The following is a 10856-nucleotide window of genomic DNA, read 5'->3' as shown; positions in this document are numbered from 1 at the left end:
ACCTGCAACAAACAACAACAACAGAAACAAAAGGATCTGTAAAGAAAATGAAATGAAAGAGAAGTGCCAGCACAAGGATTTTCGCTCTCTCCCTCGTACTCTGTCGCTCTCTCGCGCTCACTCTCACCCGCTCTGTCTCTGGATTACGCTCTTCTTTTTGCCAGTGACAGGTAAGCAAAAACAATAACAACCAGAAAATCAGAAAACAAAAAAAAATGAAAAACAATTTTCTTGTAATTTTAATTGGAAAACGTGTTACGTTGCACACAAAAAAATGTGAAAAACTGAAGAGGAAAATCTTTAAGAAAATGTTAGACAAACGAAGACATGTGAACTAGAAGAAGTTGAAGCTGTCGCTTGCCGGTCGAGCGATAAATTAAGTTGTCCCCACCCAGCCACCCCCTACCTCCTTCTTTATTGTGGATTTACTGTGCCATTTGTAACTCTGTTTCCAGAATAATTAAAGCACCCAATTTTGGTATGCAGTTTTTTTAAATGCAACCCGCTATATAAATATGATGTTTGAACTTTACAAATTTAAAAAGACCTAACAATTTTAAAAGCCTGAAATATTGTTTCCCAAATATCCATATTTTTTTTTTTTTGAAACATTTTTGCAAACACGATTTTTTCTAGGACTTTTAAATTAATGTACCCAATTTTGTTATGCAATATACAAATATGATGTTTACATTTTACACATTAAAAGGGTCATAACAATTTTAAAAATTTATTTGAAATATATTTAGCTTTAAGCTCTATATCTCAACATATTGTTCTTTAAACAATATATTCTAAAAAGGCGAATTTTTCTAGAATCTATTTAACACAGTTCTAGAAAAATTATCAAATATATTTCCTTAATTGCTGAAACAAAACGAGATGGTCTTTTATTTAAGAGTTGTTTTAACTAGCTTTGCAACTCAGTTGAAAAAAAATTGTAATACAAAAAATGAAGAATCATTTCTCACCTAAAATCCCAGAGTCCTAGTTTCACAGAAAAAGGCATCTTGAAGTCGCTTTTCTAAGACTGGATCTAATTTGTGGTTCTTTTCTTGTTTGTTTTCGTTCTGCTCCCAACTTTAGTTGCATTCCCTTTACGCTCATCAACTCGTTTGTTGTTGGGCTGCATTTTCTGCGCTTTTCACTGTGTGTCCACACCACCTTCCCCCTTGCCCCTTGGGTTTTCCACCCCCCCGCCCGGCACCAGGAACTTGCTGATTTTCCCCTTGTTTGCCGTCCTTTTTTTCGATGGCAATGCATTTGTATCCAGATCTTACAAGATTTTTAAAGGGGGCGAGCCAGCATCTTTCTATAGTATATGTGTGTGTGTGTGAAATGTTCTTGTTGTTTGTTGCCGCTGATTAAATTGTTTGAAAACTTTCGTTTATAATTTGATGTGCCCCCTCCTTTAAAACTCGCCACCCACTCGACGACTTTCTCCTGGAAATTTTCACCCACCGCCCACAGTATTTAGTTTCATTTCTGTGTGCAATTAGGCAGCATTTATCTCGTTTAAATTTGCGGCAGTTTACGAAGCTCAGCGGGACCCGCTTATCACAAAAACCCAAACAAAGCTCAAAAGATGCGCAGGCGGGGCACACAGAGCGAAAAAAAGGTGTGCCAGAAAATCAATTCGGAAAGCCATTCAAAATCAATAAGCAACATAAGTTCATATAGGTTGCATAAATCGTGTGGAATATATATATCAGCTCCCTGTTAAAAAACTTAAATGCTATTGTTTAAGATTGCTGTACTGAAAAGAAGTATATAAGTAATATAATGGAATAATTCATTATTATTGTTGTAGGGAGTGTACAATAAAATTGAACTTTAAAGTTATTTTACAAAAAAAGAAAGTAGAAATACATATTCTAAGCGACATTAAAATTTTAAGTTAACTTATAATCATTTTTCAAGGCCTTTAAAATTCAAAATATTTAATAAGAAAAATTAATTAAGAAAAAAGTTGAAAAGAATTATGAAATTGTTCTTTAAATAAAAGAGAGTATTTTTTTAATAGATTAAATTTTTCTCAGTGCAGGGCGGTTGAAGACTGATGAATGCCTAGCTAAATTTAACTTAGAACTTTTCGGAGTTGCTGGAAAATTCAGATCTGAAGTGGAGATGAGCGCGGGGTAGGAAAGATTAAGAAAGATGAAGAAGAACCGAACGCATTTTAACGAGCAACTTGGCCATAATATTCAACAAACCAACTTTAAACTTTAGAAGAGATAAAATTGAATTGGAAATATGTGATACAGCAAATTATTTAGAGTTCAAAGAGTTTTTGATTATTCATTTCCAGGGGATACAATTAAATTTTCACAATTGATAAGTATCCTTTTCCGGTATCGCACGATACAAAGGTGAATCATTCCTCTTCAGGCCTAATCCTCAAAACCTGTCCACTCACCTCCCCACACCATTTCCCACCCACTTATATCGCAGCAAAATGGGTCTCCATAACAGAATAACAGACCTACTTACTCAATTGTTTCTCGCTCACTTCACATGACAGCCACGCCCCCTTTTCGGGCCCGGAAATGCCGGGGAGCACCTTCAACCTCCTTGAAACCTTCGATTCTAATGCATTTCCAGGCCCTGATGGCAATTGAAATGCTGCTGCAGCGCAAGAAGCAGAAGGAGCTGCAGCACCAGCACCAGGAGCATCATCATCGTCGTCTCCTCTTGTTGTTCCGTGTGGCATGCCATCATTAGAATGTCGTCTGTGCACTATAAAATCGGCTAACACCCTGTAAAGAGGGACAACGTGGCATATAAGGGGGATTCTGTTTAAAACAACTGTTCTTCAAAACATAAATAATGCTCCAAGTGTGGAATGCCACACCTATTTAAATTGGTCATATAATTACTAATCGAACGGCACTTACAAGAAAACAATTTTATTTTTGGCCGATTTTCCAAAAGAACAAATGAAAGTTTAAAAAAAATGTGTGGAAATCTATTTTTGTATTAAATCCCTGGTAAATAATATGTAAAAATATAAAACATTATAGAATTCATTATAAAAATGTAGTATTACATAATGTCGCAAAAAATCATGATATGCTTAAAAAGGGCAAACACAAATTATTTTTAGTAATTAAACTGTTGTAGATTAACAAAAAATATTCTAATTGGCAAGTTGACACCTAAAGGATATCACTGGTTTACAAAAACAATATACACCTAGATACTTGTTGTATTTGGGTAGCTTTTTCGAACTTTTTCGTGGTCCTTCGAGCCGGATATCCCCAATTGTCCCGATTTTCGCCGACTCCTGACTGCAGCTGCTCTGCTGTTTCTGCGGCGGCTCTAATGCATTTTTCATGCATACATTTAGCAAACGTTCGCCAATCAGACGATGCCGCTACTTGAAGCCTGTCTGTGTTTCTCTGGGCCAAAAACCCCAACCCAACGCCAAGCCAACCAACCAACCTATCTCTTTGTCCGTCCGGAAGTCAACTCGACTGCAGTTTTTTGGTATTTGTCATGTTGACAAATTGCAATGCCAGCCAACATATGTGGAACCATTCCGGGGAACCCAAGGATATCGGGGGTGCCGATTGAGGGGCTGCCACTCACAAGTCCCCAAATCCATATGCAAATGCCATTGACAGGTGGGCAGGCGCAGGTAATCTGCATGACAATCTTTTTTTTTTTTTTCTCGTTTGCATTGGCTAAATGCACCGGGAGAAATCCAGTCATTAATTGATTATTATTCAATTGATTAGATTTAATTAGAAATTGGCATTGTAAATGGTGAATTGATTGGCACTGCATAATTGCATTGTTTTCATGCGCAGAGAGAGTTGCTCGTTGTGGCTAAGTACTTTTAAAGAGCTATGATTTTTGTTTTTATCACACATTTTTAACATTTTTGTGTTCAAATTAAAAATGAGTATTTAATCAATTTTGCCAGAAATTATTGGTTTAAGTTTAGACTAAATATTTCGATTTTGTTTATCTACTTTCCATCAATTTTATATTTGACCCCTGTTATTTCTTTCAATTCTCTGCTGTAGTGTAATCAAAGTCTATATTTACTATTTGAAATTCCTAAGTTTTATTTACCTTTATGAATCATATTTTCTTTAAGTGTAGTACAGACCTAAAACAAAATTAAACCTTCATTGGGCATACAAATTCACTGATTTCGAACCAATTCAAACTCGATTGTGCTGTATAACTTTTCGTTTAGTACATCACATTCCCGGGCGGGTGTTACAGATTGCTCTTGAACAAGTGCATTTTAATTGCAGTTCAAATTGCAGTTACAATTGCGGCACTTTCGCCGCTATATATGCCCCGATATCTGCGCCGATTTGTGCCCCAAAAATGCTAATCAAGCAGTTGATTTCCATCGCTTTATCAACGGCACAACGCATTACGTTTAGATTTACGTTTCGTTTTTCGAGAACGTGCTGATTTTCGTGCATTGCAATTATCGGCAATATGTTTCGTGTTTTATTTTATTTTACTTTATTTTATTTATCTTGTGGTTTTGCTTGGGTCTTGAATTTGGATGAGATCATACTACACATATCGAAATCAAACAGAGCTCTTGTTTGTTTTTCCAAGGAAAAGGAGAGTTCCCTCTGGTTTTTGGTGCAAAATAAATAAGCAACAGAAATTTGAAAACAAATTGCCGAAACGTGAGCGACATTTTGTAGCAGATACCGGAGATAATTTTCACGAAAGCCCCTTTTGTTTTGAGGTACTCAAATGTATGAGGAAGTAACCAAAAGATTGCCAAGATTAATTTGCAAAATTTATAATTGAATGGCTTGAGATATTTGCTTTCAATTTTGTGACCTCGAACTTTGGCAAAATTTGATTTATTCTCAAATGCTTTATTCAATTTTCACAGCATTTGTTTTTTGTAGTCATTCGCTTATTTTATTGTGGCCGTGAACTGACTGGAATAAGATAATTAATAACATTATGTTCTTTATGCAGTTAAACCACAAACACATATTTACTATATTTAGCAGCAGAGGATCAAGTTTTTAATATCGATGTAATCTAATAAATAATACTTTTTCTGTCACAAATGCTAGTTAAGAAATCCTGTTATTTAAACATTAAAGCGAAAATTTAACAATCTACAATAAACCAATATTTTTACTTCTTAGAAGTTTAGGAAATACCACTAAAGTTCATTCTTAGTAGGAAAAAATACGACTTATATATAAACTATTAAAGCTTTGTTTATCACTTTTCAATTGGGGTTTTTCTGTCATTAAACAATCTAAAATGTGTTGTTACATCTAAGAAGTTTGAGAAATACTATCAATTTATGAAAACCTGTCAACACATCGGGTGTCCACGATTTAAATGACCCCAGTCGACGTTAATTTGTTTTTTATCCCAAAGCCAGTTCCGTTTGAATAATATAACTACTCCAGGGGCAGCAGATAATTAAGTTTTTTATTAATTAACAGCTGCACTCGGGTAAATGATGATGTTCAGATGTTCAGATACTCACGTGAAACAAACGTCAGATTGTGTTTTCCAGGAACACTCAACTCTAATCCATACATATAATTTATTTGTTAATTATTTAAAGCCACAATTTGCACAATAATGCTGATACAATCGAATCGGCATACGATACCTACACGTATATCGTATATACAGATATAGATGTTCGAGTAGAAATTCCCCCGAGCCCAGAATTATTCCAGTTTTCCCCTTCTCGCTCTCCAATTGGGAATTTTGCGGGTGCCCAGGTTCGAAAACAGGTCTCGAGGCTTCAAAGTAAAAATATATGTGTATAAAAGTTTAGCGAGAAAAAAAAAAATCAAGCACTACAGCAAACTTAATTAGAAACAACAGCAACAACTGCGGCTGCGGCTGGGGCAAATAAAAATTAGAAATCTTGAAATGTTGCTAAAGTTGTTGAGCATCTGTAGTGGATACGTGGCTTTGGCTTTGGTTTTGGCTTTGGCTTTGGCGCTTGTTGTTATTCTTATTTCTTATTCTCTTGCAAAAAGCAAAAAAAAAAAAGTTTATAAAAAGCTTCTGCGAACGAAGTCGAAGTCGAAGTCATGTGAATGGCTTATGCTAATTTTATTTTATATTTCACTGTAGCTTTAATTGTTGCCAGCCCGCGAAGATGGGCCGAATACGTCTAATGGCAACGATAATTCGACTATAATTATTTGGCCAACCCCCTGAATAACAAAACAAATAAAAATTGTGTGGCTTTGATGTGTCAATGTCGAGATTCGTACCCTGGGATCAATAGATTGTATTGTTTTTGTCGAACAAAGTCAATAATGATATCATTATCTGGGGGCTTGGAGTTTTCAAAAGGTGACTAATGCCATCTGGTAGTTGAGAGATTTCAGTAGCCTTTTCAAGTCGACTTGATTAATCAATGGACTCGGTTTAGTCAGTGTCTTATTAGCCAGATAATTTGTAACATCAATGGCCTATCATTAACTTTTCTATAAACTCAATGGCATTGTTTTTAAGTAAATGCAATCCATCAATCAATTGTTGGTTATTTTCAATTTGAACTTGATGGAAATCAGAAACTGGGTAACTGATTTTTTTATATTTTTAGTTATGCTAAGTGATGTTGAAAAACTGTAATAGGTAAAAAAAAGTTTTAAATTTAAATTAAAACAAAATAATAAATGAATACTAAAAAAATTTCAAAAAAATATTTGAATAATGAACATAAATGTTTTAAAAGACATTTTTATATTTGTTTAGCAATAAAAATGAAATACAATATTATTATAAAAATCAAAAAGAACTTCAAAGGTTAAGGTATTCTTAAATAAGTTTATTATTGCGTTTCCTGCACCTTTTATTTGGATATTTATGACAATTTTTCATCGGAAGTGCAGTCATACGTAGTTTACACTTTTTTTGAATTCGCGACCCCAAAAGCGATGGCGACAGTTGAATTGCCGGCTGTTATCGGAGATATCGATACACCTTTGGCCACTCCGATATCAATTAGAACCAGAATCAGCAATTGTTAGCACATTTGCGATGTCACAAACTTTTTCCAGCTCCTCCAAACCCGATACACCGTTTGTAATTGAATATATTTTCCGGTCGAATGCCATACTTTACGTACGTGTGTTTTCGGGGGAGGGAATGTGGAACGAACAAAGTCTGAACTTTGGTGGCCTGCCATTTGGATTTGAATTACTGTCCGATGGAATAATGAAAACGAGCAGGGAAGACGAAACTTGTGAACCTTTGCTTGGCTTTGCGTTGCTTTGCTTTGCGCAAGTTAATGAATGAGCTGACATTTCGGATTCGGTTCGCTTTGGTTCGCTTTGGTTCGCTTTGGTCCGCTTTTTCGGGCTGAGAGCTATGGCAAAAGTTCAAATATTGGTTTGCATCGGGTTTACACACAAATTAAAAGTACCGAAAAGCAGAAAGTAACATGACAAAACAGAGAGCGTACCGAAAAAGTTGCCTAACTAAAAGTTTCACCGTCCCTAGAATAGCCCTTTGCCATAAAAAATAAACTGACGGAAAAATAAATCGAATGCTCATATTACCTCTATTGGCTACTGACACGTTTTTGTGTAAAATATAGTACTGTGAACGTGAGTTTAATAAATTAAAAAGGGAAACATGTCTAAATGTATTTATTTCGTGAAAGTATTCAATAATACAACATGAGTACTGCAAGCCAAACAAAATGTTGTATTTTTTTCAAGTATTATTCATATGATAATTTTATGTACTTAAGAAAATAGAAACTATAATTTAAACAAACATTTGTTTTGCATAATTGAAAATAATGATTAATATAAAGCTTATATGCTTAAAGAACAGTCATTAAAAAATATTATTGAACGAATCTCAAATTATTTTTGTGAAGAGTTACTTAAGAAGATCGAAAATCTATATAGAAATGTCTACATATTTGCCAAGAATGGTTTATAAATAGTTCAATATGCTGAAAAAAGTCATTGCTAAAATATTAATGAACCAACCTCCAACTATTTTTGCGAATGCATTAGAAAGACTTGTAATCTACGAAGGTTACTATAAACCCAAAATTCAAATGATATTTTATATGTTTTAATGTTTTAAAATTGACAAGCACATAAGTTAGGTAACATTATACATTTAATCAAATGTCTGTTTTGTCTTGAATTGAATTCAAGCCATGTTGAGCAAATCAAAGCACTCATAAGCCACATTTGTGGACTGTTTCGAGCTCAAAACACTTTCATACTCTGCTGCTGAGGGGTACTCAAAATAGTACTGGCCAAACTTATAGACATAATCGCAACTGTGGCTGATACCAGAGCGCAGCAACAATGCCAGCAAATTTGTGTGTGTGTGCAACATGGAGGCGAAGCGAAGAGCCAACGCCAACTAACCACAATGAACTTTTGCAAACTTGCTGGGGCGCAAACCCCCTAAAAAAACCCAAACCATCTACAAAAAAAAACCCCTGAGAAACCCAACCAAAATGTCAAAAGACAGTAAAACGAAGAAGCCTGCGAAAAGCAGCAAGTGAAGCCGATGCGGCGACCTTGCCCCGAGTGCCAAATAAAAGTCGATCATAAATATTTGCCTAAACAACAAAGCCAGGGAGCCAGAGGACAAAGCAAACTTAAATTAGCCATCAGCTTCAGTTGGCCGTCGAGCTAAAAAATTTGTGTGCCATAAAATGTAAATAACGGTGGCCCAGGACCTTTAACAGCTGCATAAGAAGGCACCAGACATTGTGGCAGGACCTCCAGATGCTTACCTCAAACAAAAAAGCACACAGAAAACAAGAAGGAAGTTAAATGAAGATATTTGTTACAGTCAGTGCACCTTGAAATTGTTCTGCGGCAACCACCCAAAATTCAGACAAACAAGCCCGAAGACAACGGCCCCCAAAAGCCCCTGCTCTTTATCTATGTGCACTGGTAAAAAAGGAAGTAACTCCAAGTATTTTGCACCTAAATTTAATATTATCCACGATGACTTCAAATATAAAATTATTAAAATTTCTTTGAATTTTTCATTTCATTATTTTCGGACTTGATTTTATTATCTAAAAATGTAATTTAAATTTAAACCATATTTAACTCAAATTAAGTAATTTTAAATCAAATACTACTTTATATCTTATACTTTCCATAACATAAATTAATTCAAACATTAAATAGTCAGAAAATTTCAATTTTTTATCAGTGCACTTAATATATCTATATATATTTAGAGGTGTACCTGATCGGGTGTGGCAGACATTGGAGTCACCTGCGATAAGGCGAGCAGATTTATTGGCCCAACTTGCAATGGGGCAAAAAGTTGCTTTGAATTGAGTGCCGCAAACAGCTTAATTTTGTTGTATTCGTTACTTTTTTATTTTTTATTTTCTGCAAACTTATTGGTGGAGTGCTAGGGTAGCTAGCTTATTTTTGCATATCTGGGGATCAATCAATTTGCTGGCTTTCAGTTCTCTTGCGTATTTTGTGGCGCTTTATTAAAGTTGGCACGTTTATGTCTATCAGGAGATTTACTAAAAATGAAGAACAAAAATTAATCCGCACAGAGGTTTATATTGGATTTGAATTTTTATATTACTTCTTAAATTTGGTTAATAATATAAAATATATAACAGATTCAATTTTGGATATTAAATTACTGCAATATTTTAAATGTAAGGTATGAAATAATTATTCAACACAGAATTAATTATATTACATTTTAATTTTTATTATATTTTCGAATTCATATAACAAATTGTTTGTACATTTTCTTCAAAATAAAAACCATATTTTGGAACTACTCAAACATTGGATATTAGAGTTACCAGTGTATTTTATCTGTTTCTCATATGTATTCTTATGTTTTCTCCTTAAATTAATTGAGTTCCTGTTTAAGAGCCCAAGGCAAAAATTGAGTTTAGATATTTTAAAATACAAATTAGACTTATTAAATATATGATAATCTATTTTCAACTATTATTATTATTTAAAATCTGTTTTTTATTAATCTTAATCTGAAATCTTATGATAAATACAAATATATTTGATAATGTGCATTTCTTAGGGCACTTTTCCAGTCGTATTGGGGTGGCAGTTTTCTTTTTTTTTGTAAGCGAATCTTGTGCATTACTCGAGCTTATTTTGCTCGCTGCTAGGATATCTTTTGTAGTTATATCCTGCTGCTTATGCTTCTGTTCTGGACCTGCTCCTAGGGGTTTTCTGGTGGGGATTTTAGCGGAGTAGTAGTAGAGTGCCAGAGACAGATTATCATCAGTGGGCAACTTTATTAGTGTCATTAGATGCAGTCAAAGCGCACGGCATGGAGCGGCAAATGCTGGCCATGCGATGCCAGAAAACTCTACTTTATGTTCTCTTCAGGAAAAACCCCGCCCCCCACTTCACGTCATTTTCTCTGCCGGTTTTCCTTCGTCTTCTGCCGGTTTTTCCCATCTACTCGCCGACCACGACTACTCCATTTTGTGCTATTTTGTCTCTGTTGTTGTTCTGTTGTTGTTGTGAAACGACTAACTGCAAATTAGTAGCTACTTCTAGCAATTTATCTGAGCATTGTACGGCATACATATAGGTGGTTGGTTTCCATGGGGCCAAAGAGGGTATAACAACCGTCAGATTGGAGTCTCATTATGAATACGCGTTCGCAGTTTGGACACTGACGGACATGCGGACAGGGGAACCTCTACCATCATCATCATACAGTCATCATCCCCACTCCCGACCCCATCTTCCTCTGCTGCATCTGCAATTGTATCTGGCCAAAACCGAAAACTAGAAACATTTCAAATGCCAGGCCGTGTGCAATGCTGCAAAGATGCACTCGCAGAAATGTGAGCTCAAAACTTTTATAATTAAGTTGCCCATTAACATACA

The 10856-nt window shown here is 35.1% G+C and overlaps 1 protein-coding gene across 1 annotated transcript in view; it reads left to right on the top strand.

The window, feature by feature from the left end:
• LOC108137245 (low-density lipoprotein receptor-related protein 2) overlaps positions 1 to 10856 on the top strand; it is a 163300-nt gene continuing 152444 nt past the window's right edge. The window contains exon 1 of the mRNA XM_017258827.2: positions 1 to 170. The gene's annotated coding sequence lies outside the window, so the exon portion shown is untranslated. The remainder of the gene's footprint in view (positions 171 to 10856) is intronic.

Source organism: Drosophila elegans, unplaced genomic scaffold (genome assembly GCF_018152505.1).
Source record: "Drosophila elegans isolate 14027-0461.03 unplaced genomic scaffold, ASM1815250v1 contig_149, whole genome shotgun sequence".
Lineage (NCBI taxonomy): Eukaryota > Metazoa > Arthropoda > Insecta > Diptera > Drosophilidae > Drosophila > Drosophila elegans.
This window is presented reverse-complemented; position numbering and strand designations above follow the sequence as displayed.